The 19120-nt window shown below is 47.3% G+C and overlaps 1 protein-coding gene across 6 annotated transcripts in view; it reads left to right on the top strand.

Annotated features, from left to right (window-relative positions):
• KDM6B (lysine demethylase 6B) overlaps positions 1-19120 on the top strand; it is a 960064-nt gene that overhangs the window by 615252 nt on the left and 325692 nt on the right. For all 6 annotated transcript variants that reach the window (XM_078670455.1, XM_078670453.1, XM_078670454.1 and 3 more), the window contains one exon: positions 13475-13576. The gene's annotated coding sequence lies outside the window, so the exon portion shown is untranslated. The remainder of the gene's footprint in view (positions 1-13474; positions 13577-19120) is intronic.

Below are 19120 nucleotides of genomic sequence, written 5' to 3'. Positions count from 1 at the left end.
AGCCCTGTGCTGCCCAGGGGTGCTGCGTGAGGGCCGACAGAGCCCTGGACTCGAGCCTTCCACTGAGGGCTCAGCACGCCGTGTCAGGGAGGTGAGAGATCATAGACTCTCTTATGTTATGATGGGGCGGCCCTCCTTCCCTTGCTGCCCTTTCCCCAGCACAGAATGCATCCTCACACTGCTGCGTTACTGTGCAGCTGACGCCCTGTTGTTAAGGGGGCCTGATTTGCCGGTTGGAATCCCTGGGTGCAGTGCACAGAATATGTGATAATGTGGGGCCTTCCACTTCGGTTGTAGTGACAGGCACCGCCAGCTACCTAGGCCAGCAGTGTTTACTATCCGCCACAAAGGCATTAGCTGCACTTCCTGCTGGTGTCTCTCCGAGCATCAAAACTCCTCCATAGGCTCTCTTCTTCCCATTGTAGGTCACCATCATGTTGAATGAAGCAGATTCAATGTGTTGTCTGAGGGGTGTGCATCTGCTGAAGAGCGATAGTTCAAGTGGATCGATCCTGCTTCAACTTTCATACTCTGCCAAATACGAGTTTCTCAACTGGTCCTCTGGTTAGATCCGACTTTAATTAGTTTCAATATTGTGCGTTTCACTTCAAACTTTGAGGCAGAACACTGCATCCTTATATTACAAGGCCTATATTTCACTAGTAATGGTGGCTACATAACACCTCAACCCCATACCCTAACCGCAATGTTTGGTTGTGCTGTCGTTTTCCACAGAAACTATGTTTCCTCTTGTCTTAGCAATTGTCCAGTATCGTGATAAGGACAGTTACACGCTACGCATATGAAACTGGCTGCACAGGACATGCACAGCCCTGCCCAGTGCTACTTGTTAGACTCAGAGTATCTTTTGGAATATAACATTACAGAGCTCTGGCTGCCAACTATAACCTATGTGGGAAAGTGAGGCAGACGGAGGGAGACAGAGGGACGGAGGGAGACAGAGAGGGAGGGAGGGAGGGAGACAGAGAGGGAGAGAGACAGAGAGAGGGAGAGAGACAGAGAGAAGGGAGACAGAGAGAGGGAGGGAGACAGAGAGGGAGGGAGGGAGACAGAGAGGGAGGGAGGGAGACAGAGAGGGAGGGAGGGAGACAGAGAGGGAGGGAGGGAGACAGAGAGGGAGGGAGGGAGACAGAGGGAGGGAGGGAGACAGAGAGAGGGAGGGAGACAGAGAGAGGGAGGGAGACAGAGGGACGGAGGGAGACAGAGAGGGAGGGAGACAGAGAGGGAGGGAGGGAGACAGAGAGAGAGGGAGGGAGACAGAGAGAGAGGGAGGGAGACAGAGAGAGGGAGGGAGACAGAGGGACGGAGGGAGACAGAGAGGGAGGGAGGGAGACAGAGAGGGAGGGAGACAGAGAGGGAGGGAGGGAGACAGAGAGGGAGGGAGACAGAGAGGGAGGGAGGGAGACAGAGGGAGGGAGGGAGACAGAGAGAGGGAGGGAGACAGAGAGGGAGGGAGACAGAGAGGGAGGGAGACAGAGAGGGAGGGAGACAGAGGGAGGGAGGGAGACAGAGAGAGGGAGGGAGACAGGGAGACGGAGGGAGGGAGACAGAGGGAGGGAGGGAGGGAGAGAGTCAGAGTGAGTGAGACAGAGGGAGAGATGGACAGAGGGTGTGAGAGGGAGTGAGAGAGTTAGAGGGAGACAGAGAGTCGGAGAGTCAGAGGGAGACAGAGAGTTGGAGAGGGAGAGGGAGAGAGGGAGGGAGAGAGGGAGGGAGAGAGAGAGGGGGAGAGAGGGGAAGAGAGGGGGAGAGGGAGAGAGATGTGTGTCTATGCCGGGTCTGGTGGCTCAGTGGACGAAGGCGTCCGCTGCAGGGACCTATGATCAACCTCATGGTCAGTTTGTTTTGTTGCTCTAGCCCCGCCCCTTCCCCACTGACCCCGCCCCCACCGGTGCGGCCCTCGGACACAAACCACACTGTAAATTTGGCCCCCGAGAGAAAGTTTGTGAGTACCCATGTTCTACATCAACAAACAGGGAGGAACACAATCAGTCGCACTATCCAACCTAGCGCAGGAGATCTGGAAATAGGCCATCCCACTCAAAATAGACCTCCTAGCTATACACCTACCAGGGAAGGACAGCGTGGAGGCAGACTGGCTCAGCAGACAGACATCGGCATCCCACGAGTAGGAGCTCAATGCCCAAGAAACACAAAGGCTATTCAAGAAGTGGGGGACTCCAACAATAGACCTATTTGCAACACACCAGAATGCAAAATGCTGATACTTCGCAACCAGGCAACCAGGGAAACCCTCACAAGGGAATGCCCTATGGATAAGCTGCTCGAAAACATTTGCCTATGCTTTCCCCCCCAATACTACTGAGATACACAGGGTACTCAGCAAATGCAGAACCAGCAACATGACGCTGATCCTGGTGGCACCTCATATATTCAACAACCAACGCTCCTCTTCCACCCAGCTGCCACAAACATAACAAACCGCTACAAAGTCTATGCACAGCATAGCGAATCCAGAAAGATTCATGCTGCAAAACGAATAGTTTCTTACCTGTTGGTGTAGTTTTGCAGCTTAAAGATCTTTCTGGATTCACTAGCCAACCCACCCACCTCCACCAGAAAGAGGAGGCAGGAGAAGAAGGTGGAAATACAAGGACTACAATACAAACAGACACTTTAAGAGAGAAAGTGAAAATTAATTTACTTTAAGAAAGAACTTGAAAACAATGCCAAGGATTCACGAACAGAACACAAAAACAAGAAAAAAGAATCCGAAGATGGCGCCCAAAGGTGGGAGCTTCCGCAGGAAGCGTGCCGACTTCACAGGAAGTACACCAGAAGGTGGGACGTTGACGCCCACCTGGGCTACGAAAAAAAGAAAAAGAAAGAAAGAAGACTACGATTCCGGACCCAACCACTAGACCGCGGAATAATGCACAGCATAGTGAATCCAGAAAGATCTTCAAGCTGTAAAACTGCACCGACAGGTAAAAAAATATTAGTTTTTGTCCATGCTGCTTCTCCCCCACCCCCCATGTCACTCGCTGCTCGCACTGGGATTGAGGATTTTTTTTTTTGTTAATGGTTTTGCCCATGTTGCTGCTTTCTCATCCCACTCACCACCTGTGTTGCATCCACCCTTCCAGTTGCCCGCTCTTGCACAAACATCCACCCTTTCCCTTTCCTTTTTGTGTGTGGATAAACCGATTTTATTTAGTTTTCCAGTTAAAAACAACAACGCAGTGGTCAATCATTTGAGTAAAACACACACCATAGTGCGACATAAAATATACACCGTCCAGTTTCCAAACATGGCAACTCTATTGACTCACAGTAAACCTATATATACACCTTTTTTTTTTCCTTTTATTTTTACAGAGTTTTATATAACATTGCATAGGTGTTGCTAATCAGCTGTGAAGACGGTACATCATGTTAGACCAACTGCCCAGTTAATTTCCCCCAAACCTTGGTGCCTTTCCGTGGACACCCACGGTCTTCGTAGACCACCTGTCCAGTAGGTAGATAGGACATTACAGCCCCAGACCATGTGGTAAAAATCGGCCGGTTCCGTGCCGCATCGGGGGCAGATGGGGCGCAGGCCAGCACTATGCAGGTGATACGGGAGAGGTTAACAAAATAGAGAGAGTTTGGATGAGGCGTACCCTGGCTGATGTTGTTAGCTTACATGGGGCCATTGGTGCGTCTCTCAAGTCCAGTCCAAACATTATGATGCAGTCAACGCAGGCCCCATGATAGCGATTTTTTGTTTTCTTTTGCACTGTGCTGAATGTGTGTAATAATATAATATTAATACCCATATTTGTAAAAAGTGAACATATCCCCCTTAAGGTTTCAAGGTGCTGGGTTCCCTTGGGGAGATTAAGTGAGCTATTGCCCAGAGTCGCATGATGCTGAGCTGAGCTGCCGCCGGAGATCGAACAGTGATCCCCGTGCTCCGGCGTCAGCTGCTCTGGCCGCTGCGCCACACTTCTCCCACTTTGTGTAAGTGTTAAGTATTCTCCTAATGGATGCATGTTTGAACTGCTGCCGGTATCTGGGAAAAGATGCATTCCTGTGACACCTTTTACGAGTAAGTAATGTTTTCTTGGCCTTTCTCTGAAAATTCAGATGCATCCAACACAGCTGATCTGTATATTTTTATAGCGCCTCTATTGGCACTTTGTAGATCGCTGATGTTTCTGTTGCCGAATTTAATAGGACTTCATTAAGTGACATCATAATGTTGGATATCTGATCACTGCAGATGTCAGCAGTGAGCGTCTCTGACTTCTTGCATATATGCCGTACAGTTGGCTTTTATGAGTGCCTATTTTTAAGTCGAGGAAATAGCAGTATTAAGTACAAAACTCTCCTGTGTGCGAGCAATCCGCTAATCCTTCATACCTCATTCTTGGACACTCCCTCACCAGTGTCGCCGCTCTGTCGTACAGAACGGTAGATGATACTGTAAATATTGGTCTGCGACAAACTTTGGAATGGCATGAAGTTCCTGATGACAAGCTGTACTATAAAATTGCTACTATCTATAAAAAGGGGTGTACATATAGTCAGGTACAGCAAATAGTGAACTGCAACTATTGTGATCACCTGTCCATTTTTTAAATATTTTTTACCAGCCTGGGCTGCATTTTTAAGTCCAGGCGGGGAAAAAAATTCAGAAAAAGCAGCAGAATCCGGCAATGTCAAATAGCTCTAATATTTGACTTTTTCAATGTTTTAAGCCATGTTATAAAGCAGTCTGGCTTCAGTGCAGCATGTTTGAAAGTACATTTTTAAAAAGTGCTATGACTGGGTCAATGCTGGCTATGTCATAGCATTAATTTTTTTTTACTTTAAACCATGGTGCACAGCAGACACACTGCTTTCAAACGTTCCCAAAAAACACTGGCAAAGTTAATAGAGCATGAATAGGCACAACCTATTGGCTTTGCCAATGCTTGTTTGTTCCTTGACACTACCTAGCGTAGTGTTAGAACTCAAGCAGCCTCGGGCGTAATACCCAGTCAGATGGGGTTCCCCTGGCGCCTGCTCACATGGCATGCATATTCTGGTTTTTGAGCCGCCACTAACCTGACAATTCTGTAGCCTTTTCGCCTGTGATGCATAATCATGCTCTAGATAGAGTACTTGAAGTGGAAGTACAGAAGCATAGGTACTCACTTCCAGAATACCGGTTTACTACCCAGACTTGCTGGGACTGTCCCTTTCACATGTAAAAAGCGCAAGTACTCTGGATCTGAAAGTACCTGTCCATTTCTGGCACTGCCTAGCACCTCGTTAGGCTCCAGGCCCAGGTGGGCACTTACTCCCTAGACCCCTCTTTTGCTTTTGGGCCTACTAGGTTTGTGTGTTCAGACACACCTGTATGGGTTACAGACATAGTTGAGTTTATGGTGTCAGACACCCCTTTTGGCTTTCTGCCTGCGAACTCCAGACACTTAGACTTAGGGCCCAGTTAGGTGTTGCAGCATAGATGTGTTGTTACACTTCCAGCCTAGCAGGTGGATCACTTGTGATACCTCCCCAGGCTTTGGGCCTAGTCAATAGTATCTGTCACAGACCCTTCTTTGAGGCTTCGTCTTGGTTCAGGGGTACAAGGACCAGCCGTCTCTTCAGCTTTGGGCGTAGTCTGTAGCATCTGCCACAGACCCTTCTTTGAGGCTTCACCTTGGTACAGGGGGTACAAGGACCAGCCGCCTCTTCAGCTTCGGGCCTAGTCTGTAGTATCTGCCAGAGACCCTTCTTTGAGGCTTCATCTCGGTTCGGGGGTGCAAGGACCGGCCGCCTCGTAAGCTTCAAGCCCTAGTCTGTATTATCTGTCACAGACCCTTCTTTCACACTTCATCTCGGTTCAGGAATACAAGGACCAGCTGCCTCTTCAGCTTTGGGTCTAGTCGGTAGTATCTGCCACAGACCCTTCTTTCAGGCTTTGTCTCATTCTGGAGTACAAGGACCAGCCGCCTCTTCAGCTTCGGGCCTAGTCAGTAGTATCTGCCAGAGACCCTTCTTTGAGGCTTCATCTCGGTACAGGGGTACAAGGACCAGCCACCTCTTCAGCTTCGGGCCTAGTCAGTAGTATCTGCCAGAGACCCTTCTTTGAGGCTTCTTCTCGGTTCAGGGGGTACAAGGACCAGCCGCCTCTTCAGCTTCGGGGCTAGTCAGTAGTATCTGCCAGAGACCCTTCTTTGAGGCTTCATCTCGGTACAGGGGTACAAGGACCAGCCACCTCTTCAGCTTCGGGCCTAGTCAGTAGTATCTGCCAGAGACCCTTCTTTGAGGCTTCTTCTCGGTTCAGGGGGTACAAGGACCAGCCGCCTCTTCAGCTTCGGGGCTAGTCAGTAGTATCTGCCAGAGACCCTTCTTTGAGGCTTCTTCTCGGTTCAGGGGGTACAAGGACCAGCCGCCTCTTCAGCTTCGGGGCTAGTCGGGGGCATCTGCCAGAGACCCTTCTGTAAGGCTTCATCTCGGTACAGGGGTACAAGGACCAGCCGCCTCTTCAGCTTCGGGCCTAGTCAGTAGTATCTGCCAGAGACCCTTCTTTGAGGCTTCTTCTCGGTTCAGGGGGTACAAGGACCAGCCGCCTCTTCAGCTTCGGGGCTAGTCGGGGGCATCTGCCAGAGACCCTTCTGTAAGGCTTCATCTCGGTACAGGGGTACAAGGAGCAGCCGCCTCTTCAGCTTCGGGCCTAGTCAGTAGTATCTGCCAGAGACCCTTCTTTGAGGCTTCTTCTCGGTTCAGGGGGTACAAGGACCAGCCGCCTCTTCAGCTTCTGGATTAGTCGCGTGCATCTGCCACAGACCCTTCTTTGAGGCTTCGTCTCGGTTCAGGGGTACAAGGACCAGCCGCCTCTTCAGCTTCGGGGCTAGTCGGGTGCATCTGCCACAGACCCTTCTTTGAGGCTTCATCTCGGTACAGGGGTACAAGGACCAGCCACCTTTTCTGCTTCGGACCTAGTCGGGCATAGATACTTCGTTAGTCTTCGAACCAAGTCACATGTGTCAGCTTAGGCAGCTTCTTGGGCCTCACGCTTGTTAGAGTGCATCGATGTAAGAACTCTCATGGTTTCTGGCCTTGCAGGGTATGTCAGCAAGAGACATGTTTTCAGCCTTCAAGGCGAGTCTGCCCTGTCTGTCTCAATCAATGCACAACCTTAGGCTATATCTGGTCTAAAAGTCTCTCGGAAAGGCCTCACACGCCCGTTGTGGCCCCTCTGCAATGCATGGAGTTCGGAGTGACTGAACGTAGAGCATGGAAGATGTGTTGCTAGGGCGAGGCTGGTATAAATTATGAAATCTGGGGGGAGCGTGGGTAGGGAAACGAGGGATTAAGGGCTGGATCACGATACACATGCGAACATGCCCAACCACGACCATGCTTGACTGGAGTTACTCATAGTTGCAGTTGGCCTTTGCTTTGTTAAGATCCGGTTCTGCGTGAGGCACCTGAACGTCATCCTAGTAAAGCAGTGCGCACCTGCCCCCTCAGGCCCAACTCTCAGCTCTTAAAACCACAAATCTGCATTGACCCCGTTTATCCTAAGACTGCTTCCTGCTGGTCTGTGTCCTCATGGTCTGTCACTTTACCAGTGCGCTGTCTTGAATGTAGGTTCCTCGTCACCCAGAAAGTGTCTTGTGTTTCCCCCAATATTGTCGGGAATGGCCTTGCTTCTGAGATTAAGGCCACAATGGCCCAAGAGAGCTTACCCTTCAGCGATTCTTTATTTAAAGTGCTCTCTCCGCCAGCGTGTGACGTTGACCACCACTGCACCATCAGGATTCAAGCAAGCCGGGCCGAAGACGGCTGTAATGCCAGAAACCGGTCCCCGGAAGCTTGTTTCCTCTCCAGTAAAGAATTGGCTTGGTAGTTTGGTCTGCCCTGTTCCCATGATGCACTGGGCCAGGGTCAGACTAATTTGCATGTAGCCAGGTTCTGAACTGGGATGGTGCAGTGAGCTAAAAAACGGTGATGGATCAAGCCCTGATCTGTTGACTGGGTAGGAGTGTTCTGCATTAATTCGGAATACTCTGTCCATCACCACCCCCTTTACTGTATTGATTCTAATGTGTAGCATCATAAATGGTGCTAGCCTGATACAGTTCAAGACAGATCTTGGTGTGAAATAACCCCTGAAGCCCTGAGACATGAAGGCCTTCACTGGTTGGACCAGGGGAGACAGTCTTGGCTGTGTTGCCTGCCTGGCACTCACCAATTTAGCTGTGACAGTGCCCGTCTTGCACTATTGTAGGATCTAATCTGTGGCAGGGGTGTGGAATTTATTAAAATATCTACTTGTCCATTGGCAGGTTGCTTCATAAATCTACTTGTCGTGTAACAAAATCCACTTGTCCCTTTGGTGCCATGTAGTGCTACCACAAATTATGGCAGCAATCTCATTATATAAGAGCTCTTATATAGCCTCTCTGATTATGCCAGGGCATATACTAATAATCATTTTATGTTGCCACGTCTCCGCAGATTACGTACTGGGACTGAAGATGGTGGTACGCAGTAGTTCCAGGGTTGGAATTCCCTTTTGAGTCTGTGCAAACCTACTAACTTACATGTTTTAAGGGTTTTCAACAAATCTTCTCTTATCTTTCAAATGTTGGAAATGTACTCCGGAGATTGGCAGAGGTAAAGCTTCTTTCAGAGTTGGGAAAAAAGTAGTTGGAGGGAAAATGAACTTTCAAACATCCAGTTTTTCACATGAGCAAATCTACACATGCATATTTGCTCATGCTAAAATGCAGTTCACAAATATTTGGTAAAAGTACAATTTCTTGCCCTACTAATGTAAATTCTTGTGAATTCACGAAAGCCAAATACCAGAGGTGCACTTTTGAGACTTTTTTTAATAATTGGGCCCCCAATGGCATTAACCATGACCTTTTTTGTTTATTAAAATTCTCTCTCTTTGAGACCAAAAACAATTTTTGCATTTGCCAATGTTTGTTATAATGGTGACGGACCGGCAGCTCTCACATCAATAAGGTTTTACAAAAGCCATGCCACAACATGTCACTCATTGCCAAAACTAGAAAGCTGACCAACAATGTCAGGCCTACTGGCTTTGCCAAGGTTTGTTTATTTTTGTTTCCCATAATCTTATTGAAACTGGTCACACACATTTTCCAATATGAATAGTTTTGGGAAATACTAGCATGCACCAACACATTTTACTACATGATGCTGCAAAGAAATGGTACCTGAAATTTTACAGTAGTTTAGCAAAATGTTTTTTTCGCTACTTTCATTTTTTAGGAACATTTTATATTAAAAGCAAAGAAACATTAATCTTGCTTTCAAGCTTCTGCAAATATTTGCATCTAAATCAGAGAGCATTCTGGGGCGTTATGCACAGCCTCATGTTGCTAATTTTTGAAACCGTGTGTACATATTTTCTTACTGGAACCGCTGTCAGTAGTGCAGTCTGAACGTACATTTACTTATAGCACTCACCCTAATAATAAAGACTTTCAATTAATGAACCATGAAAACAAGTTTGAACAGCATTAACACATGCACACAAATATTAACTTAACTACAGGCAGTACCCTTCCCTGATCCTTAATGTGGTACTGCAAACTGGCAGCCAAAGGGTTTGTGCTGCAGGGGGTTGGGCCTACTTGTCCCAAGGACAAAATACACATTAAAACTTGTTGCCCTTGACCCCAAACAATATGTCCTGGGCGTCGGGCTATAGGAATTCCAAATCCCTAGTGGTGGGATGGAAGCAATGCTGTTCATCAAAGGGCAGACCACGACCAACTCTTGGGAATCTCCTCCTAAAGATCTGAGGAGTCAAGCTGTAATTCCTAATAAGTGGTCAGACTGATGCTCGCCATTCTAGTGACCACATCACCGAGGATCCAGGATATAAGATTCTGTAGCACGGTTTCTTTGCCTAAGCCGAGTGTATTCAAGTACTCCTCATCACTGTAGTTGAGGGGCACTTCTTTGACCACGTTAAAGCACATTCCCACACTATTCATCAGAACAGTCCAGGAGCAAGTAGGTGTATTTGTGGGGTTCAAGCCACATATGGTTCTTGAAACTGGATGAGATGGTATTGGCAGTATTCTTTTCATATCTCCCGGGCGGTTTGCATCCTTGTCCACGTAGAAGCACTTTGCTTCATCCTACAGTGATGTGGCCATGACCATAAAGACAACACCGTTTTTGGAAGCATTGATCTTGTTGTTCAGTGACTGAGACTGCAGGTTCAGAGGAAGGGTACTGTAGACCTCCTGAGACAGTTTCAGGGATTGTAGCTAGGTCCAGCTTGGGTAGGGAAGTTGTTGCTGCCACCATCTCATACCACAGTTGCCGTTGCCTATTGGTGGGGATGCTCTTCCTCTAGGCAGCACTGCCAAGACGTTGGCAATGACAGATTGGCAGCTAGGTTCGTGTGGTTGCCAGTACCTAGTGTATAGGTGGGTGTCCAGGTTTCCTCGTCTTAGTAGGAGGAGGAGGAGGAGTGTGTGGTGGATTCACCGGGGAGGGGGGGGGGAGGAGGAGCGTGTTGGTATCAGTTTTTTAGAATGTGTGCTGCAGCAGTCTTGTTTAGGAAGTCAATGCCAGTTGGGGGTAGGCTAAATTTTGCCTTCAGGTGGTTCCTTGGCTTCAGTAGGTGCACCGGACATGGCAAGAGCAGGAATGAAGACTCTGGAGACTACAATAGAACTGGAATCTGAAGTATCGGGCTGAACTTCCTTATCTTCAGCTTTTCACTTTATGCATTCCATGAAGCCACCAGACTGGAGAATCAAAGACCGCATTGATGCAGAATCTGTACTTTGGTCCGAGGGGTGTTGGAAGGGGTTCAGCTGCTCCTAGTCCGAAGGTCCAGACTAGTCTACTCTTTCCACCATGGTGTCCCGTACACCTAAAGATTAACAGCCAACGTAGAATCTGAAGAGGACTGAGTCCTGAGGAGACAAAGTGCCAGCAATGGAAGAGATTCCCGAGAGCCCTGCATTTGCATTGGAGAAACGTGCGGGGACTCCTGATCATCCAATATTTGGATTGGTAGAGAGGGTACCTGGGTCACTTATTCGTAGGTGTGGTGCACCTCTAATGTCGGAATGACCGCTCAGCTGGGCGTGTGTGGTTGAGTATCAGTTAGTGAGGCCAATGTCTTTGACTCCATTTTTAATTGTGCCTCCTTTGTGGGGGAGGAGAAGGGAGCTGGAGGGCTGCATGAACACTGGGATAGGTCTATCTCGCCTGCTTTTTCTTGTGGCATGGTTTTTCGAGGTGATAACTTTCACAAGTGTTACTGTGGTGGGCAGATCAGGTTAGTCTGGACCTTTGGACTAGGCGCAGCTGAACCCCTTCCAACACCCCTCAAGTGTAACTCAGTGTTAACTGTTTGGACAAAAGAAGAGCCTGGAACTAGGCCTCCCTGTTCAGGCTGGGACTAGAGTAGAGGACACCCTAAGGAGGTGGACTTGATCAGTCTGTACAGGTCTCTGAAACACATTGACCCTTATCTTGAGTGGCAGACTAGCTCGTTCTCTTCGTGCAGAAAGTCTGCAGCAATCTCTTGGTGCAATGCCCCACAGTGAGTTGGGTTGTCTGTTGCAAGATGTGTTAGCATACAGAGGGCTTAGAGCCCACCCACCACTTACCATTGGCTAGCGTCATTGTCACTCACATTTGTTTGCTTCTTTGTTACTGCGTGTAGGCTTTCTTTACCCTTTTGTCTCACTGCCTCCCCCCACCCCCCGAAGTATGAACGCATTGTGTCTCCTTCCACTGTGCTTTGTTTCTTTCAGGTGCTACTTTTTTCTTTTTGTTTAAACACTTAACAAGAGTGCGTGCATTTTCTGCCTCCCTCGTATAGTTCTCTCCCTTACCCCGTGCTGCACTCCAGTGTGTCTGTCTCTCAGACGCATGTGAACGCCTTCCCCACTCCCCCCCGCATTAATTTCTCATCTGTGTATGTTTCCCTGCTAGCTCCATTTTTTTTGCTTCCCTTCCCTAGCGCTATCTTTACCACTCTCCTGCAACCCCCATGTAGCCCTCCCCATCTCATTTCTCCTCCATGTTGCCTACATTCCCAGGGTCCACTCCATCACATCTGAACCCCCTTACCCTCCATCCACTATGTTGCTTCCACCCCCACCCGCCCCATGTGGCTTCTATGCCAAATGTATTTATTACAACCCCCCCCCCGCTTGTTGACAAAGTGTGGCTGAAAAGGGGCAAGTTTATGGTGGAATGCTTTGTTTAACCTCTTCAGCGCGACCGCGATTCCCCCTCCGGTGCAGGGCCCTAATAAAAACGGGCGTGGTCATGACGGAACGGTTCCGTCATGAGCACAGCTCAACCGTAGCTCATGACGGAACCGTTCCGTCATGAGCATCGAAGGGGTTAACAAAGATTGCACGATTCGAAATCCAGATTTACTTGAGACGGGTGTAATCTAGCCAAATTTCCAGCGAATACGAAGGTTAGGGACATAAGGAATGAGAAGCAAATAGAATTATCAACTGTCGCTCTAAACAAAATAAAGCTTTTTAGGCCATTAGCAGTTAACTGTCCTGGGAATCGTAAGGTAGAGCCGACTGTGACTTCTGTTGATCAGCGAGAACAGCACATTGCATTATGACTTGGAAATGACGACTGCCCCCCTCAGTGGAAACTTTGAGGAAAGATCGAGGTTTAGCAGGCCCAAAGGTTAAGAATGGGAATACAGGGCCATGTGTGCGATGTTATCTACCTCCGCATAGGTGTGGAATAGGTCTGATCTTGCCACCAAAGAGAATCTGTTACTGGTAACGCATGTTATGGTACAATCATACAATTTTTATGGTTCTAATGACATTTATTAAAACACCAGCTTCACCCTTGCGGTTTATAATCATGTCCCTAAACAAAAATGGCATTAGTGTTATAAGTGAGTTACACATTTATTTATTTTTAAATCAAAAGGAGACTTGTCCGTAATGTGTTTTTACACCCCGCGCCCCACAACCACAAACACGTTCTCCTTGATATATTTATAAATTATTCATGTTAAAGGAATTGACTTCTTAATAAATTTGGTAAAAATGCGGCTTAAAATACCAGTCGGCTTTGGAAAGTCTTGATTGAGCCAATCTTCACAATATTTTAAAAACGTCTTATTTTCAGGCAGTTAGAAATAACATGTAGCACTGACTGTTAAATCAATTATATTCTGGTATTTGTAATCCAACTTGACCATTACTGCATCTCTTAAATGCATTTGGTTTATTCAGTTATTATAACAGAACACTCCATGAATTATGGTGGCATTGTCTTGGCACAACTGTTTGTGCAAGTAGATCAGAGGGTCAAAGGTGTTCACAATCTATGTATAATCCGTTCCCATGTCTTTGCAAGAATCTCCTGCATTTTATTGGTCAATTGCTGATTTCTGCTGTTCATTTCAATATGTTGTTGTCCATTTATGTATTTATGCCTGGTTTACCTTCTCTTGTAGGATATATGTCTGCGCCATGGCCGGTTCGTAACTTCGCCACTCTTGTCTACCACCCATTCATAAGGGTACCAGGCCAGGGCACGGCCAGCCAATGAGTGCCCGGTAAGACCACTTTTTTTTGGTTTTTTAACTATTAACTTTTTTTGTAACCAGATCAGCACCTACCTGACCTCAATGTTTTTCCACTTTGTACTCCCAAAACTCGCTGCACCCACAACGTAGAATCTGCTGTGAAAGGAACTTTCTTTCATCAACTGTTGTCTATTCTTACTAGATTAAAGCAGATTGGCCATATAACTTAATTGAACGTTCTAGACCGCATTATGAGCTGACCCAAAGTAACTGTACATCCTTAGGTGAAGTTGCTTAAAGGAGATGATGAACAATAATCTCTTGACATTATCAATGCTATAAGAACGTAGTTTCGGTGAAAGTTCGATATTTTTCGAAGGATTCTGAGTGACCATTACATCTAATCTGGAAATGCCAAGGAGGTCCCACCAGTGGAACACCACAACTCTTGTCACTTGCAACAGCAGCAAGCCTTGCCAGAGCTATTGTGTGTCGTCCTGCATCGACAGCCTGTGAAATCAAGGAACATGTCCCATTTATTCTCAAATAACTGGGCAGGAATTTGATAGGGATAATGCTGTAGAATGTAAAGGAGCTTTCAGAGTGCAACCATCTTATAACGCATCACCCGATGCAGTGTAGTAATGGGGAGGAGATTCCCAGCCCAAAGGACCCTCTGCCATTTAACCTAAAGCAAGGGGGTTGTTTAGTTCACAACGCATCAGGTCAGTAGAAATGTGCCTCTCTCAGTACTTGAAACATTTGGTTGTGCGCCTCTCAGTACTTGAAACTTTCGGTTATTGTTTGCCGCTTCTCCCTCCAGCCCTCTGCGGAGTCCCACCCCTGCACTGGGACCAATTTGGATTTTTCCCACTTTACTATCACACCATAGGTTTCACCACAGAGATTGAAGATTGTCATCAGCCTTTCACCAGTTCACCACAAGTGGCGGAATAAAAGCAGAATTATCAACTGCATACAGTGACATCCAGTCTTTTGGATTGCCCTCCCATTAGAAGCCCTGTGCCAGGCCCTTCTTTGTGTTCAAGCTGCAAATGGCCCAAATGCTGAAGCAAATAAAAATTGCAAGAGCGGGCACTCTTTCCTAGTGCCAGTGTGGAATGGGTTAGATAAGCTGGTGTTTCTCACCTAGCCCCAAGAGCTGTTATCTACTGCGTGGATGAAAGTTATTTTTCTGTAGGACTTGCCAGAGAAAAATCCCATCATAGGGAGTCAAAGGCAACTTTAAAAGCTGCAACTGTCAGTATGGGCCCATACTTTTGTGTGCTCCGTACAGGCCAATTTGTCCTCTTCTCTCTCATCTTTACTCTTTCCACCTCTCATCTTTTCTGCTTGATTCCGTACCGGGGTTAGGCCCTGTATAATCAAATGCCCGGGGGCCATCGGCTAAGGATATCTTTGCCATCATGGATAATAAATTCATGCGAAGTATCGTAAGGGCCCCTACAAGTACTCCTTTAGTGCCTCTCCAATTGGACTTGAACTTTAAGAGGACAGACCACTACTCCATCCTTAGGCCCTTAATGTTCTGGGTAAGACTTTGGCTGACACCTGAACTGGCTGATTATAGGAAGGGTCTACAAGAAATAATGGGCTTAGATTTACTGAACTCCATTATTTGGCTTAAACATATCAAAACATGGTTTTCCAAATTAGGCCTTTTGGGAGTATCCGGAAAGGCTACCTTCTAATTCAAAAATCACGGTGAAAAAGGTTTTTTGGTCTTTCATAAATAATCAACTAATCAATGGGACTAGATGTGGGACTCCAGTGAAAAATGTTGTAACTTTTAAGGATGAACCTCTTTTCGAGGTGTTCCTTGATGAAGTAGAACCCCCACTTGCAAAGACCTTATTTATGAAGTTTAGATATGGTAACCTTATGACTAATTCTACAATGGCATATTGGTCTAGGAAAAATAAAGATGAAACTCATGTGGCAAGTGAAAATTGTATAATGTGTGAGGGAAACTACAAAGAGGATGAGGTTCACATCATGTTTTTCTGTCAAGCATACTCCCAAGCCAGAAAAAAGTGGATTAAACCCTTGTGTGGATATTAGGTCATGCAATTTGGCATATAGAATAATTAAATCTGACACTTCCCAAATTATTGTCTTTAGTGCTAGTAGATTCCTACATTCTGTTTACATTGCCCGTAGGAAAAAAGGTCTAAAACTGTAACGATAAAGGTAGCAACATGTATTTTATAAGATTTAGTGGTAGTACACTCAACCATGCAGGCATGTGTTTTTTATTATTTTTATATCGTGTTTAAATGATTGTGTACCAGTAAGATTGGTATGTTTTTACTTATTAATGTATGTATTTTGTGCAATCTTTTATGGCAAAATTTTGCCGAAATAAAGAATTGAATTGAAATGCCCATAATAACCTCACATCACGTTTTTTTTTATACGCTATGACTGCCTCACAAATATCTTATGATAACCCTGGTACAGTATTACTCTATGTATGTATCTTTTTGAAAAACAATAAGAATGTTTGGTGGGTGGGTGGGGGGGGACAGGCCAATTTGAACAGTGAGTGCTCTGGCCTTGCACAAAAGCATTCTTTCCACGGTAAAATGCAAGAGTGAATACGCCTGAAAGGAATGAGAAATAGAAGTACATCCTGCTTAGGGAGATTGTCAGACTGTAAAGTATGAGTCCACTCGTATGCAAGTTGAATAAGCTGTAATGATACTAGCACACCAAGGATTGTATGAGCTGCAACCTTAACCACCTCCTGGCTCTGCCAGCTCCTCCGTAACAGTACACTAATCAATCTAGAACACCCCCGTTTCCAGGTAGCTGGGCACAATCCTACAAGTTGTACAATAACAATGAAGGAAAGCTAAACAGAACACATCCTCCCTTTTCAAAATATAAACAAAAGAATAAACCTCATTAGTAAAATACAAGAATAACAGTAAAAATATATATACACATCAGTCACTTAATATTTCACATTAATAATCCAAAACCAATTAGGTTTAATTCTAACATGCCACCCCCCCACTTCAACTCCATCCTCACTCCCATCTTCCCTACTGACCATCCTTACTTCCATCTTCCTTACCATGCATGTCGCTAGTACAACCATTCACCTCCACAGGACCACCTTCTCCTACACCTCTTTCTGTAATCCTTCCTCCTGCAACACAGCCGTCAGTTTCTAACTGCCTTTCTGACTAATTCCGTTACATGGTGCCATCCCCTGCTGGGTCAATATTCTTTCCTGTCAGTATTTGCACCTTTGTCAGTTAACTTCTCATTCCATACACTCTCATTGCGAAGTACAGCTATTCTTTTTAAGTTCCACATTGCCACCATTCAACATGAGGGCATTACGCAAAACCTTAATAACTTTCAATGGTTCTGTGAACTGACTCTCCTTTTTTGATTCTCCAAGGTTGTCTCACCTTGACCTTCATTCTAACTTCCGCATTAGTAGATTTAAAAAATGTTCTTAAATCATATTGTTCTTTGTATTTTAAATGAGTATCCACAATCTTCTTCCTTACCTCCTCCATGGAAAACTTTGCCTGAACAGAATGTACTAACCACTTTGGGTTAGCCTTGGTCCTGGCCTCCCTTCCTCTCATAATTTCAAAAGGTGAAACACCTAAAGCATTGTGAGTAACTGTTCTATACATCCAAACAGTCTTGAATATTTGGACTTCCCAGGCATCCTTGTTCTTGTCAGCTAACTGCACAACATTTTAAATCACCCTGTTGAACCACTCTATCGTACCGTTCCTACGGGGATTATAGAGTGAAGTGGTTCTATGCTTGATGACCACCCTGGTAAAATAATCATGAGTTTTTCAAGACATAAATTGTACCCCATTATCACTGATCAGTTGCGTTGGCAACCCTTCATTTACGAAAATCTCATCCATAAATGTTAAGACTGCAGTGTCTATTCTTTCAACAATTTTGATGGTTGGCCATCGAGAACAGGTATCCATCAAGGCTATCACGTACTTCAGCCCCTCTCCAAGGGTTCGATGATGTCAATGGCCACTGTCTTTCACAGATTATGCGGAACAGTCAATCAATCAATCAATCAATCAATACATTTATAGAGCGCACTGCTCACCGTAGGGTCTCAAGGCGCTAGGACGGGGGGGTGCCGTTACTGCTCGAACAGCCAGGTCTTGAGCTTCTTCCTGAAGGAGCGGTGGTCTTGGGTCAGGCGCAGGTCGGTCGGGAGGGAGTTCCAGGTCTTGGCGGCCAGGTAGGAGAAGGACCTTCCTCCTGTTGTCGCTCTTCGGATGCGTGGGACGGCGGCGAGGGCGTGGCTGGATGATCTGAGGTGGCGCTTGGGAGCGTAGAAGTTGATACGGTTGTTGAGGTAGCTCGGGCCTTGGTCGTGTAGGGCTTTGTGTGCGTGGGTGAGGAGACGGAAGGTGATTCTTTTGCTGACGGGGAGCCAGTGCAGGTCTCTCAGATGTCCGGAGATGTGGCTGTTTCGTGGGATGTCGAGGATGAGTCTGGCTGAGGCGTTCTGGATCCGCTGGAGTCTCTTCTGGAGCTTGGCGGTGGTTCCGGCGTAGAGGGCGTTGCCGTAGTCCAGTCGGCTGGTGACGAGGGCCTGGGTGACAGTCTTCCTGGTCTCGGTGGGGATCCACCAGAAGATCTTCCGTAGCATGCGTAGGATGTTGAAGCATGACGAGGAGACGGCGTTGACTTGTCTGGTCATGGAGAGGGAGGAGTCCAGGATGAAGCCCAGGTTGCGTGCGTGGTCCGTCGGTTTGGGTGCGGTGCCCAGGGCAGGGGGCCACCAAGAGTCGTCCCAGGCGGAGGGCGAGGGGCCCAGGATGAGGACCTCCGTCTTGTCCGAGTTCAGTTTCAGGCGGCTGGTCGTCATCCACTCGGCTACATCTCTCATCCCTTCGTGCAGGTTGGCTCTGGCGGCGGCGGAGTCGTTGGTCAGGGAGAGGATCAGCTGGGTGTCGTCGGCGTAGGAGATTATGTTGAGGTTGTGTTGGCGTGCGATGGCCGCGAGGGGGCTCATGTAGACGTTGAAGAGGGTGGGACTCAATGAGGATCCTTGAGGGCCGCCGCAGATGACTTCGGTGGCCTCCGATTTGTACGGTGGTAGGCGGACTCTGTGTTCTTCCGTCGAGGAAGGAGGTGATCCATTCCAGTGCCTTCTCCTGGATTCCGATGTTGCTGAGGCGCTGCACTAGGGTGCGGTGGCAGACAGTGTTGAATGCCGCGGAGAGGTCCAGGAGGATGAGGGCCGCTGTTTCTCCGTTGTCCATCAGGGTTCGGATGTCATCGGTGGCGGCGATGAGGGCGGTCTCGGTGCTGTGGTTGGCTCGGAAGCCGGACTGTGAGGGGTCGAGGGATCCATTCGTCTCGAGGAAGGCGGCCAGCTGCTTGTTGACGGTCTTTTCGATGACTTTGGTCGGGAACGGGAGGAGCGAGATGGGACGGTAATTCTTGAGTTCGGTTGGGTCCGCTGTAGGTTTCTTGAGTAGAGCGCTGAGTTCTGCGTGCTTCCAGCTCTCCGGGAAGGTGGCGGTGTCGAAGGAGGTGTTGATA

Source organism: Lissotriton helveticus, chromosome 12 (assembly GCF_964261635.1).
Source record: "Lissotriton helveticus chromosome 12, aLisHel1.1, whole genome shotgun sequence".
Classification (NCBI taxonomy): domain Eukaryota; kingdom Metazoa; phylum Chordata; class Amphibia; order Caudata; family Salamandridae; genus Lissotriton; species Lissotriton helveticus.
Note: the sequence above shows the minus strand (reverse complement) of the source record. Positions and strands in the feature narration are given on the sequence as shown.